Genomic DNA, 22,532 nt, shown 5'->3' on the forward strand with positions numbered 1-22,532 from the left:
TGCCCTTGTTTTTACGAGTCCTTTGGCTCTTCTAGGCTTTTCTTTGCTTCAGCTCAGCCCACAAACCAAAGTGAGTATCTGTTAATATCTCCCCAGACTGTTATTCAAGAAAAAGAACCACTTGGTATTAATCATGATGGCAGAACTCCCTGACTGACAGTCTTTGGTTCATTCTCGACGCTTTGGTGCCTGCACCACACTGCTCTGCCAGCTTTGTTAGTCCCAGAAATTCCCCGAGGACTTCGTTAGCAGTGCCAAGTCCAAAGTCAAATTCCACCAAAGATTCTTTTTTTTTAAAAGATTTTTTTTTTCAAAGTTTATTTATTTTTGGGACAGAGAGAGACAGAGCATGAACGGGGGAGGGGCAGAGAGAGAGGGAGACACAGAATCGGAAACAGGCTCCAGGCTCTGAGCCATCAGTCCAGAGCCTGACGCGGGGCTCGAACTCGCAGACCGCGAGATCATGACCTGGCTGAAGTCGGATGCTTAACCGACTGCGCCACCCAGGCGCCCCTGATTCCACTAAAGATTCTGATGAAGTGGGTTTGAGGTAGGACTCACACATTTGCCCTGGCCGATTCTAAAGTAGGTAAGGCACAGCTGAGCAGCAACCTTCAAAAAACCTTACAACAGAGGTGTCTCTTTCTTTCTTTCTTTCTTTCTTAGTGAAGGGGTTGGCTCATGGGGTAAATTCACTCATTCGTTCACTCATTCCTTTTTGTTACCAAGCACTTACTATGTGCCTCCTAACTTGATTTTCCATTTCCGAAGACTTTTCATTTCAATTCCATCGTCAGGTTTTACTTTTCTCCGGAGAACGGCCAAGGGCGAGGCTCATAAGAAACACAGTGAAGTTGGCCGCAAGAGTGATCACCCAGCTGTAGGCCAGGAGGTGGGAGGGATGACATCCAGGCAGTGGAAACCATCTGGGAGGGAACCAAACCCGATGATGCGCCTCCCCTAGGGATCTTGGCTGTTTGTCTAAGCCTCTGGAGGGAGGTCTCCCTGCCCCATCATGGGCTGCAGCCATTTCAAGCATCAGGAGGGAGTGGAGGCTTCCACGTGTGTGACCGGGAAGCTGAATAAGACCTTTGTCTGGAAAGCCAGTGGACCCCCTTCCATTTTCTTTACTGGGGTGCTGTGACCAACAATTGAGTACGTGACATTTGCTGTAACTCAAAAACTGTGGCGCGTGTGGAATGGGGTCTTGTAGATACTCCACATGAAGGCAGCCCCCCCACACGCTCAGGTCTCTCTGAGTGTTTCTGGGGAGTCACAATCCCTCAGTATAAGCACGAGCTCCATTTTAGGGCTGAGTTGGATGGAGACTCTGAGGGGGAGACCTCAGCCACCCCATGCTTGGGGCTTGCAAGCGAGCAGTCTTGAGATTTTGGTTGATTGGTTTCATATTTTAGGGTTCTTTTGCGGGGGGGGGGGGTGAGGGGGGTAGAATTTCATGAAGATTTGGTGGGGGTCGCTGGGGAGAGAGATGTCCCAGGGAGGAGGAATACTGTACCCCGACATCACCCTCTGACCTGTATTAGCACACTGGGCTGCCGTAATAAAACCTCATAGACTGGGTAACTTACAGACAGCGGAAATTCTCATTTCCCACAATCTGGAGGCAGGAAGTCCAAAACGACAGTGCCAGAATGCTCAGGTGAGGACCCTGTTCTGGGTCACAGGCTTCATGATGTGTCCCCACATGGCAGAAGGGGCAAGGGCGCTCTCTCTCGGGCATCTTCTATAAGGCATCGGTCTCATTCATGAGGACAGAGCCAAAGGTCTCACAGTCAAATTCCATCACGTTGGGCATTAGGATTTCCACATATGAATTTTAACATTCAGAGGACAACATGACCTCACATTTTTTAATGGTCCGTGACTTGTCTCCAAAGCAGACTTGGGCTAAGTCACATTCGTGTGTGTGTGTGTGTGTGTGTGCGCGCGCGCGTGTGTGTCAATCCTATGTGTTTGCTGGGGAAGGCAGTATATGAGTGACCGGGGTACACAGCATCCCCAAATCTGCAATCGGGTACCCAGTCACTCATCCGTGCCTTTTGTTTGGTTTGCCCCATAGGTGTGGAATTTTCAGGGTCCTGATCCTTGGAGTATATGGAGAAAAATGATTTCAGCTGGGATGAATAGTGATGCCAGACGATGAAAACCCAGGCAGGAGAGAGAAATCTCATGGCTGCTCTGGTCCCCCTCAGCAGCATAGCCTGTGCTCACCTACCCCACTGTGACAGGTGAGGATGTCCACGAGGACAGGCCACTCACATAACATGACATGCACAACAGGTGCGGTCCTGGGCACTGCGGGCTGACACCCAGGCTCTGCCTTCCAAGAAGTCTTGGCCATGAGTACCCATTCCAACCCTCCACTCATTGCCATCCCAAGTATGAACAGCGGCTCAGGAGGTTCTCCTGCTCCCCGAGGCGCTCTCTGGCAGGCAGGCTTACTGCCAGCTTTTTTTTTTGTTTAAGATTTATTTATTTTTGAGAGAGAGACAGAGTATGAGTCGGGGGGGGGGGGACAGGGAGAGAGGGAGACACAGGATCTGAAGCAGGATCCAGGCTCTGAGCCATCAGCACAGAGCCCCACGTGGGGCTCGAACTCATGGACCGCGAGATTGTGACCTGAGCTGAAATCGGACGCTTAACCAACTGAGCCACCCAGGCGCCCCTTACTGCCAGCTTTAATAGCACTATGGACTTGCAGGGCAGGACTCCCTTCTTGGGCATGTGACCAGTGCTGTCACTGGGGCCTTGGATGTACAAAGAAGGGCCCCAGCTTGGTTCAATGCTCTATCGTCACCATCTTGAAATTCATAGTGATGTTTGACAACAGGCCTGGAGATCACATTACCAGCCATGCTTTCAGGGCCAGGAGGATGCTTCTGGCTCTGCGGGAGTCAGGACAGGGTGGCTCCTACAACAGAGTGGCCTGTGACTCTCTCATAGGTCTGATATTCATCATTTGCCTCCTCCTAACTCCATCCAAGAAAAGGACAGAGGGGAGACAGCGCTGGTGTAAGTTATTACCCTCTCTGGTAGGTGATGGTGAATGTTGGGAATGAATGCACCTTGATTAGGAGAAGGGACAAGAATGAACCTCAAACAGGCATCAGGCCTAGGGGCAAGTGCTGCTCAAGGGGCAGAGGTCAGCTCCCAGCTTTCCATGACTGGCTCTATCAGTAGATTCTCTGTCCCCCGGCCTGGATCCTGGGGAGGCCTCACGTGGCTCATCCTCACCGGGCTTGCCTTGGGTTTGAGGTGCTACTGAGGACACAGCCTCTGCCTGCCACAGCTGCCTGCTGTGCCCTCACATCACCTGGCCTCATCATCCCAGGAAGGAGCAAGCTCATCAAACTCGAGTATGCTTTGGGTCTTTGCTGGTAACCAGTACTGGCTGCCATTTACTGAGCATTTAATACCTATCAGGCAGTGGGACTTGCTCCCATTTAATCCTCAACATGGTGCTGTCAGATAAGTTACACTCTTCTCCCAGTTCATGGATGAGGAAATTGATGTTCAGGGCACCATGTAACTTTCTAAGGTTGAGAAAGCTCCTATTTGATTCCAGGTTTTTCAGACAACAGACACCAGGCTTTTTCTCATTATATTTTATTGTCTCTCTAACATCTACTCACCTCACTGGACTTTTGTGTCTAGTATAAACCCTACATCAGTTACAGGTACATACACATGTGTGTTGGTCCAGTGGCACACCCAGGTGGATGATAAAAGAGGCCCACGGGTTATTATTCTCCTGTAAACCTGAAGAATCAGGATAAGAGAGTCTCCCGTCTCTTTCCATGATGTATTTACGCCTTGCTCAACCGTCTTGCTTATACCTGCTCAGTGAGGACCCTTGGTGGTGAGAGCCGTGATGGCAGCTACATCTTGAGTGCTCTTCCCTAGTGCTTCCCCAATTAAAACTCACAAGAACCCTGGGAAGTAGTCATTGTCATTGTTTCCACTTTCCAATGGTGAAATCTTGGAGAGATTAAGTGCCAAGTTCATACAACTAAACATGGCGGTCATTTATTGATTCATTTCAACAAACATTCTTTTTTTTATTATTTTTTTTTAATTTTTTTTTTTCAACGTTTATTTATTTTTGGGACAGGGAGAGACAGAGCATGAACGGGGGAGGGGCAGAGAGAGAGGGAGACACAGAATCGGAAACAGGCTCCAGGCTCTGAGCCATCAGCTCAGAGCCTGACGCGGGGCTCGAACTCCCGGACCGCGAGATCATGACCTGGCTGAAGTCGGACGCTTAACCGACTGCGCCACCCAGGCGCCCCCCAACAAACATTCTTAAAACACCTGCCGTGTGCCAGACCCCATGCCAGACACAAAAGTGAGCAGAAAGCAGCACAGAGCCCATCCTTACATGAGTCAGGATGGTCAGAGAAGGCTGATCTCAGGAGATCCCAGGTATGAACAGGAGTTGACTGGGTCAAGCAGGTATGGGACATGGAGGAAAGTTTCAGCTGAAGGACCACTGTGTGCAAAGCTTGTGGTAAGACACAGCACGATCTATTCAAGGAATTGAAAGAAGGTCAATGGGGCCGAAGTGGACAGAAGGAGAGGGTCATGGAGCGAGAAGAACCTAAAGAAGAAGGGGGCCAGGCCTTGCAATGCCTTTGAGAACTTTGATCTTTACCCTAAGATCAGTGGAAAGCCAGTGATGAGCTTTAAGGAAAGTGACAGGATACAGACTATAGCTTAAGAAAAGCAGGCTGAGTGGTGGCGAGCAGAGAACAGGCTGAAGAGAGCTAGAATGGAGACACATGGCCAGATGGTTGGCTATTTTAGAAGTCCAGGAGAAAGACAATGGGTTTGGAAGCAGTGGTGGAGATAGAAAAGTTTGAGAGAGAGTAAAGAGGTAAAATCATCGGAGTTGACTATGATTGGATGGGGAAGGTGAGGAAGAGAGAGCTTCCAAGGATTTGAATTCGGCTCTGTTAGTCTCCAAAGACTATACTTTTTTTTTTAACCACCAGCCCTTAAGCATTTGGTTGCTCAGGATTAAGTTCAGCTAGATATAACCAAAATCCCCAAAACCAATAGTTTCAATGAGATAAGCATTTATTTTTCACTCACATAAAGAAGTTTGGAGGCAATCCATCCATGACGAGTTTAGGGTTCTGCCATGTTAAGAATCCAGGCATCTCGTATTTGCTTGCTCGGCTTTCCTTAGCACACGGCTTCTACTTATTGGTCCAAATGGCATCTTGAATTCAGCCAGACCATCTGCATTCCAGCCAGTGGGAAAGAGGAAGAGGAGAAAGGGAATGTCTCTTCCCTGTCAGGTCATTTCTTGGAAGTCACATGCCAAACTTCTGATTACATCTCATTTACCAGAACTCAGTCAATAACCATGCTAGCTGCATAAAAGGCTAAGAATTAGCACCTTTATTTTGGGTAGTGACGGGCCAGCTTAAATTAAAGGGGTCAACTACTAAGAAGGAGGGGAGAATGGATGGCAGGCTCTACTACAACCACAAGCCCTGAGTCTGTGCAATACCAAACCCTGTGCTAAATGATGAAAAGTCAAAAGCAGAGACTCAAATATACTGAAGTAAATTCCCCTAGGTCTCAATTTTATGCATACTTCCATGTTCCATTTTTGTCCAGTTGTCGGACTGCTTACTGGTTTCAAAATGCCCATCTCGAATGAAAATGGTACAGCCGCTGTGGAAAACAGTTTGGCAAGACCCTCAAAAAGTTAAACATAGAATTACCCTACCACCCTATAATTCCACTGCTAGGTTTACCCCCAAGAGAACTGGAAATATATATTCATGCAAAAATGTATACACAAATGTTCATGACAACATTTAGAGCGGCCAGAAAGTGGAGACATCCCGAATGGCCACCAGTTAATGAATGGATAAACAGAAATGTTTATGTGTGTGTGTGTGTGTGTGTGTGTGTGTGTATACATATAAACATATATATATGTGTATATATATGTGTGTGTGTATATACACACACACACATAAGCCAAATACTTGTGCTTTTTTTGCCTGAATTTTACAATTTTTCTGAAGGTGCCCGTCATCACACATCACTGAATGCTGCTGTGTATTAGTTATCTAATGCTGGGTAACAAATGACACCATGTCTCAGCAGCTTAAAACAATGATAATTGAGGACCTCACAGCTTCTGTGGGTCAGGTATCCAGGAGCAGTTTAGCTGAGTGGTTCTGGCTTGGGGTTTCCAGAAGGGTCTCAGTCAAGCTGCCAGCCAGAGCTGCTGTCCTGGACACAAGACCGGGGCTGCGGGATGTGCTTCCAAGCGCTCCACTGGCAGTGGACTTCACCGTGAGCCTCTTCACGGGGCTGCTCACAATATAGCCTCCCCCCAGAATGAGTGATGAGAAAGAGAGAGAGAGACAGACAGAAACATGCCACCATGTCTTTTTAACTTAATCTCAGAATTGACATTAAGCACTTCTGCCGTATTCTATTGATCACACAGACCAACCCGGCACAGCGTGAGAGGGGACACACGGGGGGTGAATACCAGGAGGCAGGGTCACTGGGGCTCTCTGGGGGGCTGGCTGCTCCAGGGAGACAGCAGTACTCAGGCTGGACAGACCCAGATATCGGAAGTGACTCGACCAGAGAGGTTGAGTGATGTGAAGTGAAGTCCATGCTCCTCAGTCAGAGTGACACAGAGGAGGTCCAGCTGTGAGCGCTGCTCTGGGAGCTGCTCCTGAGGACAACATGTCCGAGGGCAAAGGGCACCAGACCCGGAATGAGGCCTCTCTGAGTCTGCTGCCCCTTCCACCCTCCATGAGCTTGGACAGACCACTGTCCCCTCTCCGGGCCTCTGCTTCCTCATTTGTAGAATGGACAGTGTGATCAGATCAGTGTTTTCCCATTAGGCTCTCTCTGCCCCCAGGGATCCAAGGATGTGCTGTCAGAGGAGTTCTGGGTGTGTTAGGCCCCCGTGTAAGGCTTCATGGGGGGAAAAAATAAAGGTATGTCACTGATTAAAGGTAATACAAAGAACAAAATGAGCTTGAAAGCCACTGTACTGTGTGATGCTCAAACTCCCCCACGTCTTCACTTTTGAATGTCTAGGTCTGAGACTCAGCTAAGCCCCTGCTACGGGATGGCTCTCAGTCACGCTGTAGGTATGCGAAGAATGTGCAGTTATGTTCCATCCTGTGCTTGGCTAACCAGAGGGAAATTGCCCTTGTATCAGATGCCACAATAATTGTCATTCAATCATTTTCTTATTGCCTGGAAGGGGAGTAATCATAAAGGAAGGGTGGTGTCGGCCCGGTTGACACGAGGCCAACAGATCCGGGTGGAAAGAGAAAGATCAGTCATCGGGACTTGTGGCTCAAGCAGAGAAGCAGGGAAGGAGTGTGGGGAGAGGCCTGGCTCTGAGAAAGGGCTTGCCAGAAGTCCTCAGTTCTTTTCTCCTCGCCTGGGATCACCTCCAGGATGGCCAAGATGAGCCAAGGAGGTCCTGGCTCACTTGGGGAATGTATGGAAATGACAGTGCCTTGGCCCCCGAGGCTGAAATACACTAGGGGTGGTGGCACTGGAGGGGACAGGGAGGGAAAGTCCCTGGAATGGGGGCAGCCTCCGCTGACTGCCTCTCCCACACAGGAATGTGGGCCCAGGGTTACCAGGCCTTCTCGTTTTTCAGGAGAAGCCAGAAATCCAGGTTTTTATGTGCATATAACGTAAAATGTCCCAATTTTTAAAATACTGTGAAGGCCAAACAAAACTTGTCACCGGGCCAGACCTGATCCAACGGCCACCAGTGTGCGACCCTGAATTCCAAATGAGTGACTCCGTTTTAACCAAAACACCAAGAAAATTAAATAAAAATTTCCATTCTGCTTCTGAGAACTTGGTCCCCTGGACTCATGTTAGTTGTACAACTATTCAGTGCCTACTGTGTGCCAGGCACAGAAAGGATTCTAGAATGTTCCCGTTTTCTCAACTCCTCTCTGACCACAGAGCCCCCCTTTCTCCCTTGCTCCATCTATTAGGTTCTCTGTATGTGGGAAAGTGGGAAGAAAGGAAATAGAAGGGAAGAACATCGGCCAGGAAGAAGTTTGCCATGTGTCTTATTCCACGAGTGGAAGGTAAAATTATGCCCCCAAGCCGCCATCTTTGTACCCTCATCAACTAGCCCAGAACTCATTACTATTTATTGAAAGACCCAATAACAATCACAGCATATATCCATTGATCACCTATATGCACGTATCCCAGTGGTAGTATTATCATCTTATTGGGCCATGAATTTTAGTCCTCACGACGTTTCCATGATGCAGAGACAGCTTTGAGAAAACTGAAGCCTACAGAGGCTAAGTAACCTGCCGGAGTTCATAGAGCTCTCAAGAGGTGGGGCTAGATTTGCAACGACGTGGATGGAGCTAGAATATGTTATACTAAGCGAAATAAGTCAATCAGAGAAAGACAAATATCATATGATTTCACTCATATGTGGAATTTAAGAAACAAAACAGATGAGCATATGGGAAGGGCGGGGGTGGGGGAAGAGGAAAGAGAGAAGAAAACCCCAAGAGACTCTTAGAGAACAAACTGAGGGTTGATGGAGGGAGGTGGGTGGGGGATGGGTTAGATGGGTGATGGGTGTTAAGGAGGGCACTTATGATGAGCACTGGGTGTTGTATGTAAATGAAGTAAATGAATTCTACTCCTGAAACCAATATTGCACTGTATGTTAACTAAAACTTAAATAATAATAAAAAAAGAAAAACAAAGATGTTAGTTGGGGAAAAAAAGGAGGTAGCCTAGAATTTGAAGCCAGGTAGATGAGCCTGACTCCAGAGCACACATTCTTCACATTGTACTGAATGAATCAATGAATGAGTGAATGAATGACTGAGTGAATAAGTGAGCTGAGATCCTGCTCGCCCTCTCCCTCATCCAGCAACCCCCAGCCCTACCCTGCCCTCCAACTCAGGGGCTGGTCCTGAGGCATAAAGACCTCAAGAGTCAAGAGACCAAGAAGAGTTACAATTGTGCTGATTTCCCAAAGGAATCTTGGGCCATCACTCTCCTTAGAGGTTCAGGCTTCTCCTTTTTGTCATGGGCCTCCCGGGAGCTGTCAGTGTTTAGACCTGCACTTAGCTCCCCTCCCCCATCCCATTGATACACTCCGACTCATTTGCCTTTCAAACACGCTGGAGAAGGGGAAAGCTTCAAGGAAGCTATAGGGTTTTTTTTCTGCATCAAGGAGGACTATTTACCAGCGCACTAGTTTGTTATTTTTTTCTGTACCCCGAGTGTGTAATCAGAGCTCATAATAGTGCTACTGTGTGGGAGGTCTAAGTTTCCTCCCGATTAAGCATCCCCAGATGTTGTAGATCCTGACACTTCATGCCTCCCTGCCTGCTTCCGTTCACCTTCCAGCCTCACTCTTCCTTTTTGCTCCAGCCAGGAGCTCAGCACCGCCCGCCTGCCCTGCGGTTGGCTAATCAGTCAACATTCCCCAACGCGGCAACTCAATGTCTGCCCCAAAGTCTGCTTCCTCCTTGATGTGGTCGAGTGTCTACGGTCTGCTCTGATTCAGAAATCTCTCTTTCATGTGAACCTGATTCCCAACTGCAGTTGGATCTCCTTGCTGCTTTTGGAAATCGCCAACAGCACTCCCCTGGTGCAATCAGAGAAGTCCCTGTGTGGTGCGTGCTGACCCGATGGCCAGACCAAGCATTTCTCCACATTGCAGTTAGTGAACTTGGGATTTCAGATGTCTGGATGAAGCCAGAAAACACTACGGTTCTCCAGATAGGTGCAATGTTTATTTTTGCAAAGTATCATGCTCAAAGGATACTAAGGAGAATCCAAATAGGGACCTCTCCCCCACCCCCAATCCACCCAGGACCAGTTCTGTGAGTTTAATGGCTCTGTGTCCTGAGGACTTTGGCCTTAATTACCCAGAAAAGGATACTGGGGGATCTTAGAATAACAAAAGACTTTGGAATCTGCAGAATGTGGGGTGTGGGGGGGGGGCACTACACGGTGGGGGGGCTACATTCTCACTCCGCCAAGGGCTACTTCTGGGATCCAAAGAAAAGTCACTGAATTTGGGGGCTTCATTTTCCTCACCCACAAAAATAGGAATAATAAGAACAAAAATTGCCTCACAAAATTATCGCGATAATTGAATAAATTAGCATATGCACGTGGATGTCCTTGGGACCAGTAGACCTTCATGAACTATCCTTTATAAGATTTGGAACCTTGCACAAATTTCTTCATGCCCTACAGCTCAGTTTCCTCATCTATACAATTAGGATTAATAAGAAAACCCCATAGTTTCAATGTGACAGTTAAGTGAGATAATCTATATAAATCAATTAGCAAAATACCCCACAGTAGTAAATGCTTAATAAATATTTGCTCTATTATTATCATCTTTACGTTAGGGAAATAATTGCTTCTGAGGTGGTTGGAAGTCCTTTAAATATATATATATATATATATATATATACACATATATATATGTGTGTGTATATATATATATATACATATATATATATATGTATATGGAATATTCTCCCTGAAATATTTTTTATTAATTGTGATACTTTTTACTAATTATCTTCACTGTTATCTGGATTCATTTGCAGAGTTAAAAGTGAGTGTATAGCCTAGGGAAAGTTCATTCCAGCCCCTGGCATAGTTATCAAAACTTCCCAGAAGAAAAGAGGAGCTGAATTAATGAGATGATCCTGTCCTGTTGGAGGTCCCAAAGTCAGGTGGCTGGGGGATGTCCTCTTTCATTCCAGTAACCAAGGGCGGAGGTGGGAAGGTTGCCACTGGCTAAGGCTTCAGGCAGTTTCCTGAGTCAGAAGCTGGATGACCAAGACACACATTTACCAGCACCCCAGAGCCCCACTAACTGTTTTCACTTCTGCTTCCCAGCACATTTCAGAGAGAGTTCTTTCTTTTGCTGGTCGGAAAGGGCATGGGGATACAAAGGTATTGAAATATTGGTGCAAGCAACACCGTGGACACTTCAGGATGCTTAAATAAGGCAGAGTTTACTCGAAGACTAACCACAAATCATTTCTGAGCTGGCCACAGATTTAGAGGATCCAGGTGAGGGATACCCACCTTCAGCAAGAAAACCGACTCTAGAATGCTGAAAGCCTGTCTTGGTCACCGAAAGCTGATGAAACAATATTACAAACTTGGTCGACAAACCACTAATTGGTTCAGGTTCTTCTGTTAATACCCGTTTACCTGAATGAACATTTACATTTGGACCCAATCCAGCCGTTCCTGCTACCAGATGGTTTATAGATGCGTGCTGAGACACATCTGAAAAGTAACATCTGGAAATCTTTGAATCACATTCTTCTTGCTAAAAGATCCCTAGGGGAACGGGGGCCTCAAAAAGAGAAAGATCCAAACTTGTAATGGATATTGCAAAGGTTAGGAGATAGTAAAGTTTTTCTGTCTTAATTAAAACTTGGAGAGCACAAAACAGAAATTGACCTGAAATTCTGATTGAAAAAGCATTAATGCCATATAAGAAAGAGTGTCACCTTTTGAATTGTATTGTGAAGATGTCATTTATGAGAGTGCCATCTTTAATCCAAGTTTATGAAAATGCCCCATCCCTCATTAGGTCAGTGCTCAAAACCATTTGTCCAACAGTGGTGACAGATTTGCACAGAACTTCTACACACGTGTTTGCTCCGAGGGGCCTGGAGCAATCAACCTTCCTGGGTCGTTTCAAGGTTTAATGAGATAATGTCCCTGAAAGTGCTTTGTAAAACGAAGGACACTTTATAAACTGTAAACAGCTACATTAACACATGATTAGTTCCTGTTGCAGACAAACTGTTTGACCAAAAGCATAATACAGCAAATAATTAAGGAGCAAAGAAAAGAGCAAAGGAAAATAGCTCCTGCAGGTACAAAACCACAGCTCAGTCTTTATTTTCAGACCAGTGATCAAACCACCAGATTTGAAGGATCGGTTTGCATTACAGACCTGGGGTGCGGGTAGGGAGGCGGTTCCAGTTTTTTTCTAACTTTGAAAATACACTATATAGAATAGCGTCTCAGTTTGGAACTTTCTTCCCTATTTGTGAGTCGCAGACTTTCTGGGGCCATGGGTTATTCCAAAGGGTCCATGAATCCTCATGCAGAGCCAGCCCTGAGGGTGGTCTGAACAATGTGCATATAGTAGGCCCTGGGAAATACTTCTTGAATGAATGAATAATCCATGTGATTCATATATATATATTAGTAGATTTCAAATTTTGTAAATATCATTGTGTTTTGATTATCTATTGCTGCCTAACGAACTACTCTGAAATTTAACAGCTTAAAACAACACTGATTTGTTATTTCTCGCGATTCTGCTCCTGGGCCGGCTGATGCTGCTGGTTTTGCCTGGGATCACACATGTGGTTGCATTCAGCTGGTGGCTGGGCTGATAACTCAGTTGGGGCAGTCAGGCCTCTCTCTGTCCCGTTATGGTCTTTTATGCTCAAGGAGGCTAGCCTAGCTTCCTCGCATGATGGCAGTCAGGTGCCAAGACGGCAAACTCAGAGGGTAAGTGAGCACTTACCAAGCTGATGCTGGTGTCTAGACCGCTGAGGTCTCTCTGGCCACAGCAGGCCACGCCATCCAAGTTCAGAGTCATTGTAGCAGGAAACTGAACCAGGAGGCTTGACCTTTGCCAACCGACAGTGTGACGGCGTACAACGCCATCATTAACTAATTATAAACTCATTTAAAAGGGTTACATAAAAGCTGTCGGTCATAATGCTTTGGTCCGTCATCAGAATGCTCATTAAAACTTCAGATACAACTCGGAGCCTCCACTAAGTTGTTTGACACGTTAAAGGGATCCTCACAGTTAAAAGAGATGGGACCCTCTTCTCTAAATAAATATACCATCTGCCAAAAATTTACAATATTTGGTCTTACTGGGGCACCGAGGTGGTTCAGTCCGTTAAGCGTCCGACTTCGACTCAGGTCGTGATCTCGTGGTTCCTGAGTTCAAGCCCCAGGTTGGGCTCTGTGCTGACAGCTCGGAGCCTGGAGCCTGCTTTGGACTCTGTGTCTCCCTCTCCCTCTGCCCCTCCCCCGTTCACACTCTGTCTCTCTCTCAAAAATGAATGAGCGTTAAAAAAAGAAAGAAAGAGGGGCACGTGGGTGACTCAGTCGGTTAAGTGCCCGACTTCAGCTCAGGTAGTGATCTCGCGGTTCGCGAGTTCGAGCCCCGCATCGGGCTCTGTGCTAACAGCTCAGAGCCTGGAGCCTGCTTCCGATTCTGTGTCTCCCTCTCTCTCTCTGCCCCTCCCCCGTTCATGCTCTGTCTCTCTCTATCCCAAAAATAAATAAACGTTGAAAAAAAAAAGTGAATTTATTACTGTACCTTTGCTAGAGGAATAAGATGGGGTGTTTGTTCTTTCTCATCCGGGACGGACCATATCGGCCTGAGGTATTCAGGTATTCAGCCTAGGGCTCCTATGGCTTTAATGTGGCAGAAATCAAGGATAAGCACCACAGGATGAATACAAAACCAAGGACAGATACCAGGTCAAAAGAAAAAAAATGCAACAAATCTTTCCCAAAAATGCAACACTGTAAAGCTGGCGATGGCTAGATATAAAACCTCTACATATTTTGAGATATAACTGACATACATTATATTAGTTTTAGGTATACAACATAATGATTTGATATTTGTATATACAAATACATATATTGATATTTGTGAAATGCTCGCTATAATAAATCTAATTAATGTCTGTCACCATACACGGTTACAGAATTTTTTTCTTGTGATAAGAACTTTTAAGACTTTCTCTCCGAGCAACTCTCAAATATGCAATACGGCATGATTAACTATAGTCTCCATGTTGTACAAGACATCCTCAGAATTTACTTATTTTTTTTTTATTTTTTTTTTTACATTTATTTATTTTTGAGACAGAGAGAGACAGAGCATGAACGGGGGAGGGTCAGAGAGAGAAGGACACACAGAATCTGAAACAGGCTCCAGGCTCTGAGCTGTCAGCACAGAGCCCGATGCGGGGCTCGAACTCACGGACCGCGAGATCATGACCTGAGCCGAAGTCGGATGCCCAACCGACTGAGCCACCCAGGCGCCCCAGAATTTACTTATTTTATAATTAGACGTTTGTATCTTTTTCTCCCTTCGCTCATTTGCCCACCCCACGCCGCTCTGGCAACCGTCAATCTGTTCTCTGTACCTATCAGCTTAGTTGTTTTTGGTTTTGTTTTTTGCTCTGCCTCATTTTTTTGGTTTTTACATTCTACATCTAAGTGGGATCACATGGTATTTGTCTTTCTTTGACTTATTTCACTTTGTCTTCACTTATTTCAGCATGATACCCTCAAGTTCCATCTGTGTTATCTGGCACTGCAGAGCTAATATTTAAATGGCAAGATTTCATTCTTTTTATATGGGTGAGTTTATTCATTTACCTATCGATGGACACTTGGGCCGCTTCTACATCTTGGCTATTGTTAATCACGCTGTAATGAACATGGGTGCAGACATCTTCTTGAGTTAGCATTTTCCTTTTCTTAAGATAAATACCAAGAAGTGGAATTGCTTTTTCTTCACTTCCTCGACAACATTTGTTATTTCTTGTCTTCTGATGTGGACCATTCTGACAGGTGTGAGGTGATACCTCATTGTGGGTTTGATTCACAGTTCCCTGATGTTCACTCATGCTGAGCATCTTTTTGTGCACCTGGCTCTCTGCGTGTCTTTGGAAAAATGGATATTTGGATCCTCTGCCCATTTTTAATCCGATCGTTTGGCTTTCTGCTCGTGGGTTGCACGAGTTCTTTATATAATTTGGATATTAACCCTTTATCATATGATTTGCAAATAATTTCTACGATTGCATAGGTTGCGTTTTCATTTTGTTGGTGGTTTCCTTTGCTCTGCGGAAACTTTTTAGCTTGCTATAGTCCCGCTTGTTTATTTTTGCTTTAGTTGCCTTTGCTTTTGGTGTCAGATCCAAAAAAGTCATTGCCGAGACCGATGTAAAGGAGCTTACTCCTAAATTCTGGGAATTTAATGCTTTCAGGTCTTACATTCAAGTCTTTAATCCATTTTGAGCTAGTTTTTGTGTATGGTGTAAGATAGGGGTCTAGTTTCGTTCTTCTGCATGTAGCTGTCCAGTTTTCCCAACACCCTTTGTTGAAGAGACTGTCCTTTTTTGTTTGACTCGGGGTGTTTTTCATTTCACTTTTGATTTCTTCATTGATGCGTTGGTTGTTTGGTGGCTTGTTGTTTCTTCTCCACATACTTGTGAGTTTTCCAGTTTTCTTCTTGTAATTGATTTCTAGCTTCATACCATTTGGGCCAGAAAAAATATGCTTGATATGATTTCGGTCTTTTTAAATTTGTTAAGACTTGTCTCGTAACCTAACATACGATCTATCTTGGGGAATATTCCATGTGCACTTGAGAAGTATTCTGTTACGTTTGAATGGAATGCTCTGAATGTCTCTGCTAAGTCCATCTGGTCTAATGTTAAAACTTCCTCTTTTAAATATTAGCTCTGTAGTGCCAGATAATGACTATACAGTGAGAAAGGCATCAACCAGGAACAGGAGAGCCAGCAGGGAAAACAGTTGGGTGAGTATATGTGCACACTGACCTAGAGAAGCTAGTGGTTATCCAACTCAAAAGAGTGAAATCAGAAGTGGAAATGTGAGTTTCCTGATGAACTGGTTATTTTTATTGATGGTCTGAGTCCGTGCTCTCTTTGAGCAATCAATTAGCCGGCTATATAGGCAGACCCAGATCCTTTCCCAAGGAGCCTCCCTATAAGGATGCTCACTATACATGTGGTCAGAAGGCAATGCTCTGGCTTATGGCCCGGCTGCAGATAGCATTGGTCCGGACTGCGAGAGGTTGCCTTTGGGCACGCCGCCACCAGAACGGAGCGAGCCGTTGTGCACACCTATCCATAGTGGCAGCTCCCTGGAGGGCCTCCCCGTCCCAGTCCACGGTTTTCTATGCCGTCCTGATGTTCCCCTTCAGATATTTCCAGCAGACCATTGTCTCAGTTTCCTTCTGTAGCCTAGAACTCCTTTCTAGTCTCTTCATTTCATCATTCTTTTCCTTATATACTCACTGTGTACGGAGTGGCACTGAGTGCAAGGCTCTATGCTGATCGGGGCTACACCGTAGAAATGTGGTTGGTTAGGGAAGCAGCTTTCCCAAATAGCCTCCACAAAGGTAGGAAGTGATAATCAATGTCACAAGTGATAGAATAAAGGATCAGATGAAGGAACTGTTCCAAAGCTCTCCTATTTCCACTGCTTGCCAGCTTTCTTAAGGGCTCTCTTCCCTCTTTGCTGGAACTCACTTCCCACCCTCTTGTCTTCACAGTCTCTGAGCCACACAACCACCCCTCTGGCTTTTTTTTTTTTTTAAATGTTTATTTATTTTTGAGAGAGAGACAGAGACAGAGCACGAGTGGGGGAGGAGCAGAGAGAGAGGGAGACACAGAATCCGAAGCAGGCTCCAGGCTCTGAGCTGTCAGCACAGAGCCCGACATGGGGCTCGAACTCACCTGCCATGAGATCATGACCTAAGCTGAAGTTGGACGCCCAACCGACCAAGCCACCCAGGCACCCCTACCCCTCTGGCTTTGGTACCTCACTCCCAGCCCTGACCACTCTCCTTCACTCCCAACCAGATTTTCAACTGTCCCTTAGATGTTGTTGTTGAAGCCTTCCAGGCTTCTCTCACGAAGCGTGTCTAAAACTGAACTCATTCTTCTGGAATCTACTGCCCCTCCCATATTCCCAGACTCCAACAATGGCTTCAAGGCAGTCATCTTGGATAATTGTGGATGCATCCTGCCTCTGGATTTCTGACTCTAATACCTGGCCAGGTGTCAGTTGCTTTACCCTGGAGATGCCTCATCCTCTCCTCTTCTTCTTGACTATTGAATAACCTGGTTGTCTTCTCCCAGTACCATCACACTGCCCTCCTAACTGAACCCCTGTTTCCATCTCTTTCTTCTCCAAATGAGCTTCTGCTGATTGGTGTTTTTAATATACAAACGTATGTATTTTAAATATATTAAAATTATATGAATAATTCTTAACATATCATTTAACATATATTACATTAAATAGATATTAATCATATCTCTCTTCATATATTAATTATTGTATTAATTATTGATTATATTATTTCTTGATTATATTAATATATAATTATATGTAATATATTAATTATATATAAAATATAATTATATTAATTCTTAATTGTGTAATAATTAAATATAGTTGTATCTATCTTCATATATATTATATATAAAGTTATATAATATGTAAAATATTTATTAAAGTTATATAGCATGTAAAAAATATATTTTTAAATATATTAAAATTATATGAATAATTCTTAGCACATCATTAATATATATTAAATTAAATAGATATTAATCACATCTATCTTCATATATTAATGATTGTATTAATTATTTATTACATTAATTCTTGATTATATTAATATATAATTATATATAATATATCAATTATATATAATGTAATTATACTAATTCTTAATTATGTAATAAATATAGATAATTCTATCTTAATATATATATTATATATAAAGTTATATAATATATAAAATATATATTAAAGTTATATAACATGTAAAAATATATATTATATATAAGGTTATATAATTTATATGAAGTTTTATCATATATAACATATATATTATATGTAAATAGTATACGTGATCATGTCACTTCCCTGCTTCAAAACCTTGTTATTGTGCAGAGCAAAGTCTGGATTTTGTGGATGACACAGAAGGCTGTCACAATTCGGTCTCACGGCTGATACATGAATACCTCCTTGCCTGGCCCCCTTGCACATCCCCCACCCACACAGATGGATACTCTGTAACTCCTCTACAAAACCTCCCTGCTTCCCAGGGGGGAAAAATATGTCAAGGACTCAAAACTGAGGAAAATTATTATTAGGAACACCTTTTAGGCAACGCTGGCCTCGTCTAGTGGGACCGTCTAGCTCTACAGGGGTTGCGTACCCTTGACTGCCTTTGACAGATTCGGCTACTTCACAGCTCTGTGGAATTCAGGGTTAAGTTGTAGAAAACTGATGCCATGCACATGTTTTCTTCTACAACAATGGGAATGGTCCCTGTCCATAACTGAGCAAATGAGTTTTGTTCCAGGGAGACTGTAAGTTACTGTATGTCAAATCTTGATTTAAACTGGTTTTCACATCCCACCGGTTCCCTCTTTAGTTAAAGAGTTCTATAATCTTTGATAAGGGTCCAATTAAAATTTCTGTCAGAGTCATGGATCTGCCATTTTGAAAGTAATGTTTCCGGGGTTTTGGTGATCATCCCCAAGCTACTACAGTGTGCTCTCCTCAGGGGGCAGGTAAGCTGCTTATAACACAGTGTGCCCCTCCTACACCTGGGGACCTACCAAATCTCTGGGATAACCCAAAGGGCTCCTGGGAAGTGGCAACAATTTGTTATTTTGCCTTGAAAACAGAAGGGGATGTTCAAAATAGTTAGGTTTGTTTGGCATGCTCCGTATTTCCTCACTAGTTCAACATTATTGTAAGAGCTGCATAAGAAGAATTATCAAATCATTAAAAAAAAACAAACCACTTAGCCTTCCTGAATTAAATTAGAACAGGTAAACTATTATGAATATAAATATTTTTTAAATTGTATGCTTTATGTGAAGACCCTGGAAATTTTTCACTGCATTCACTCTCAGAGGAAAACATTGATCAAATCCATGCAAAATGTACCCCATTTTTATTATCTTATATTCTGCTATTATCGGTCACTGTAATGATTGACCTCAGCCTTTCCATCTTTGTCATCTACAAATAATTTTTGTTTCACTTGGATGCTTGCCTGACATCTCTCTAAGAAGCTAGAGTTTGTGTCTTCATCTATACGATCTGAAGAGAAACCAGAGTATATGTGTGTCTTCATCTAAGAAGGAGTCAGGGACTTTGAACTATTGACACTTCAAAAAGTAGCCGGGTGGGTACAAGCTTCCAAGCTGACACTTCCTCGACAACTTCAACGTTTATTTATTTTTGGGACAGAGAGAGACAGAGCATGAACGGGGGAGGGGCAGAGAGAGAGGGAGACACAGAATCGGAAACAGTCTCCAGGCTCTGAGCCATCAGCCCAGAGCCTGACGCGGGGCTCGAACTCACGGACCGCGAGATCGTGACCTGGTTGAAGCCGGACGCTTAACCGACTGCGCCACCCAGGCGCCCTGACAACTTCAGACCACACCAGTCGACTAAGTGGGATTTCCAAGACTTGCTCTAGTCTGGAAGCAAACGGCTTCACGAAGACAAACTACAGACTGAAATCTCAGCAGCAGCAGGATTCTTGACATGGGGCACCTGGGTGGCTCAGTTCTTTGAGCGTCCGACTTCGGCTCAGGTCATGATCTTACGGTTCGTGAGTTCGAGCCCCACATGGAGCTCTCCGCTGTCAGCACAGAGCCTGCTTCAGATCCTCTGTATCCCTCTGTCTCTCCTCCTCCCCTGCTCTCACTCTCTCTCAAAAATAAATAAACATTAAAAAAAAAAGAATTATTGACATTATTATGTTAGATTGAGTGACCTTGACAAGGTATGCTTAATTGGAGCTTTCGGTTTAGAGTGTTGTTCATGCTGGTTTTATGTAATTTTTTTCAATGGATCTATCAGGAAACACTTTCTCTTCCTTCTTAAGCTTTCTCTAACCCTTAGTTTAGTAGACTCTGCTTTGAAACAAATTGTATTCAATTCTTATGGGTGCTCTCCTCACCCACCAACTCAGAAACTCATAGGGAGTCTCCTAATTTTTTTTATGAACGCAATATAGTTATTGCATAGGTTCAATAAAATCTGGCTTTTTTTTTTCACCAGCATATAATTGTGAATGCCAACCGTACAACCAAGGCCATGTCTGGTATGCCATATTTGAGAAAGATTCTCATTTAATCAGACATGGGAAAAGGGACATGTGGCATTAGTCCTACAAAGCTCTCTGTTAGCGAAATTGGGAAACACTTTGAAAGGAACAAAGAAGAGACACCTGGGTGGCTCAGTAGGTTGAGTGTCTGACTCTTGATTTTGGCTCAGGTCATGATCCCAGGGTCGTGGGATCAAGCCCCATATCAGGCTCCACACTGAGTGCAGAACCTACTTAAGATTCTCTCTCTCTCTCTCTCTCTCTCTCTCTTTCTGCCCCTTTCCCCTGTTCTTGTGCTCACTCTCTCTCTCTAAAAAAACAAATTAGAAAAGGTCAAAGAAGATGGCATGGTGTCCTCTCTAGTACTCGTGCTAGGTTATCTCCATTGTCATTATCTTTGAGCTATTTTACAACTCTGTATGTTGTAGAAATTAAGAATATATTGGATTCTTGTCCATGGAAAAGCAAATTGTAGTTGGTGAAGGTGAAATTGATGATTGCCCTGTGACTATCGGGTGGTTTCATGTAATTAAGCAAATTTATTTTGACATTCAAAGTGGTTGTAATGTCCTGAGCTTTCTCACATCAATAAGTCAGTTAAACAAGGGTCGCCTGGGTGGCTCAGTCGGTTAAGCGTCCAACTTCAGCTCAGGTCATGATCTCAGAGTTCGTGGGTTAGAGTCCCGCGTCAGACTCTGTGCTGACAGCTCAGAGCCTGGAGCCTGCTTTGGATTCTGTGTCTCCCTCTCTCTCTGTCCCTCCCCTGCTCATGCTGTCTCTCTCTGTCTCAAAAATAAATGAAAACATTAAAAAATAAAATAGATAAGTCAGTTAAACAACATGTTTCGCATGTGTTTATTTTATGTTTGTGTGAGTTGTGATTTTGTTTTTTGTTAAAAAAAAATCATCTTTTCACAGTTTTGGAGATTATCTAAGTCACATACTGGATTCACCAGACAGAACCCAGTAAATATCACCTCCGGAAGAGTATAGTGCACGGGGGACTCAGACCTGGGTGTATCTTTTCTCACTGACTGTTGGCCAACAGCCTTCTTCAGTTTCCAATTACGGGCCCTTTCCATAGAGCAGGTCACATCCAGGCAGCCACCCTCTCAGAGCGAGTGAGCCATAGAGGGGGAGAGAGCATCCGAGAGGGAAGTCACAGTCTTTCTGTAACCTCACATCAGGGTGACACCCCATCACTTCTGTCATACTGTCTTCATTAGAAGCAAGTCAGTAAGTCCAGCCCACACTCAAGGAGAGGAGGCTACACAAAGGCATGACTACCAGGAGACAGGATCACTAGTGATCCTCACAGAGACTATCCCAAGGACCTTTTATATAAGTGGGTTATAACTGTCAATTCTATCCAGATTAGAAACTGATACTGAGAATTTTTAAGACATTTATTGATTGGTTCATTTAAAGATAAGCAATGATAGGGGCGCTTGGGTGGTTCAGGTGGTTAAGTGTCCAACTCCAGCTCAGGTCGTGATCTCGAAGTTCATGAGTTCAAGCCCCGCGTCGGGCTCTGTGCTGACAGTGTGGAACCTAGAGCCAGCTTCTGATTCTGTGTCTCCCTCTCTCTGTTCCTCCCCCACTCACACTCTGTCTCTCTCTCTCAAAAATAGATAAACATTAAATAATTAAAAAAAAATAAAGATAAGCAATGACAAATGCATTGCATGTTAACAAAAATAACATCTTGGTATTATGATTAAAATAGTTTCCACCTCATGGACCCTTGAGAGAGAACTACCATCCTGATGGAGAAGAATCAGTTTGTTCCAGAATACAAAAAAGTTTAACAAAGGACAAAGCTTGGAAAGTTAAATGTATTTGTCTTGGTTTACCCACATCTGAAAAAACAAGCAAACACCAAAGCCATAAAATGTGTTAAAATTACAGCAAAGTTCATTCCACATTGACAGGCTTACTTTTCAGTTTACCGATTAATGAATCTGCCTATGAAAGACTATTCTCTACCTTCTTTATAATTTACCTATATAATAGAGATTCTGGGTCTTACCAGAATAATTTTCTGAATTCCATATTGACTTCATTAGGACCTCTATCATTTAAGGAAAAAAAACACGAGGATCTCCACTTACAAAAGAACTAAGATTCTCTTCAATCCCATATCACTTAAGTTTACTTCTAAATGTTTTGTCATTTTGACAGAACAGGGAACTAATACTAATTCTCAGTCAACCCATGATCCTACCTTAGACAACATTCCAAACCTCCTCTTACAAGTTTTTGGTTTTTTAAAAAAATTTTGCCTGATCAAAATTGGATCCCACATATAGGAAAAAATAAAACTTTCACTATCTTTCATACACCTAAAATTTCCTGGAAATTCATAACGATTTATTTTTTTACTTTACAAAAAGAGAAGTATTAGAAATAATTTGAGGGGCACCTGGGTGGCTCAGTCAGTTAAGTGTCTGACTTCGGCTCAGGTCATGATCTCAAAGTTCGTGGGTTCAAGCCCCGCGTCGGGCTCTGTGCTGACAGCTCAGAGCCTGGA

Source organism: Prionailurus bengalensis, chromosome C1 (genome assembly GCF_016509475.1).
Source record: "Prionailurus bengalensis isolate Pbe53 chromosome C1, Fcat_Pben_1.1_paternal_pri, whole genome shotgun sequence".
NCBI lineage: Eukaryota > Metazoa > Chordata > Mammalia > Carnivora > Felidae > Prionailurus > Prionailurus bengalensis.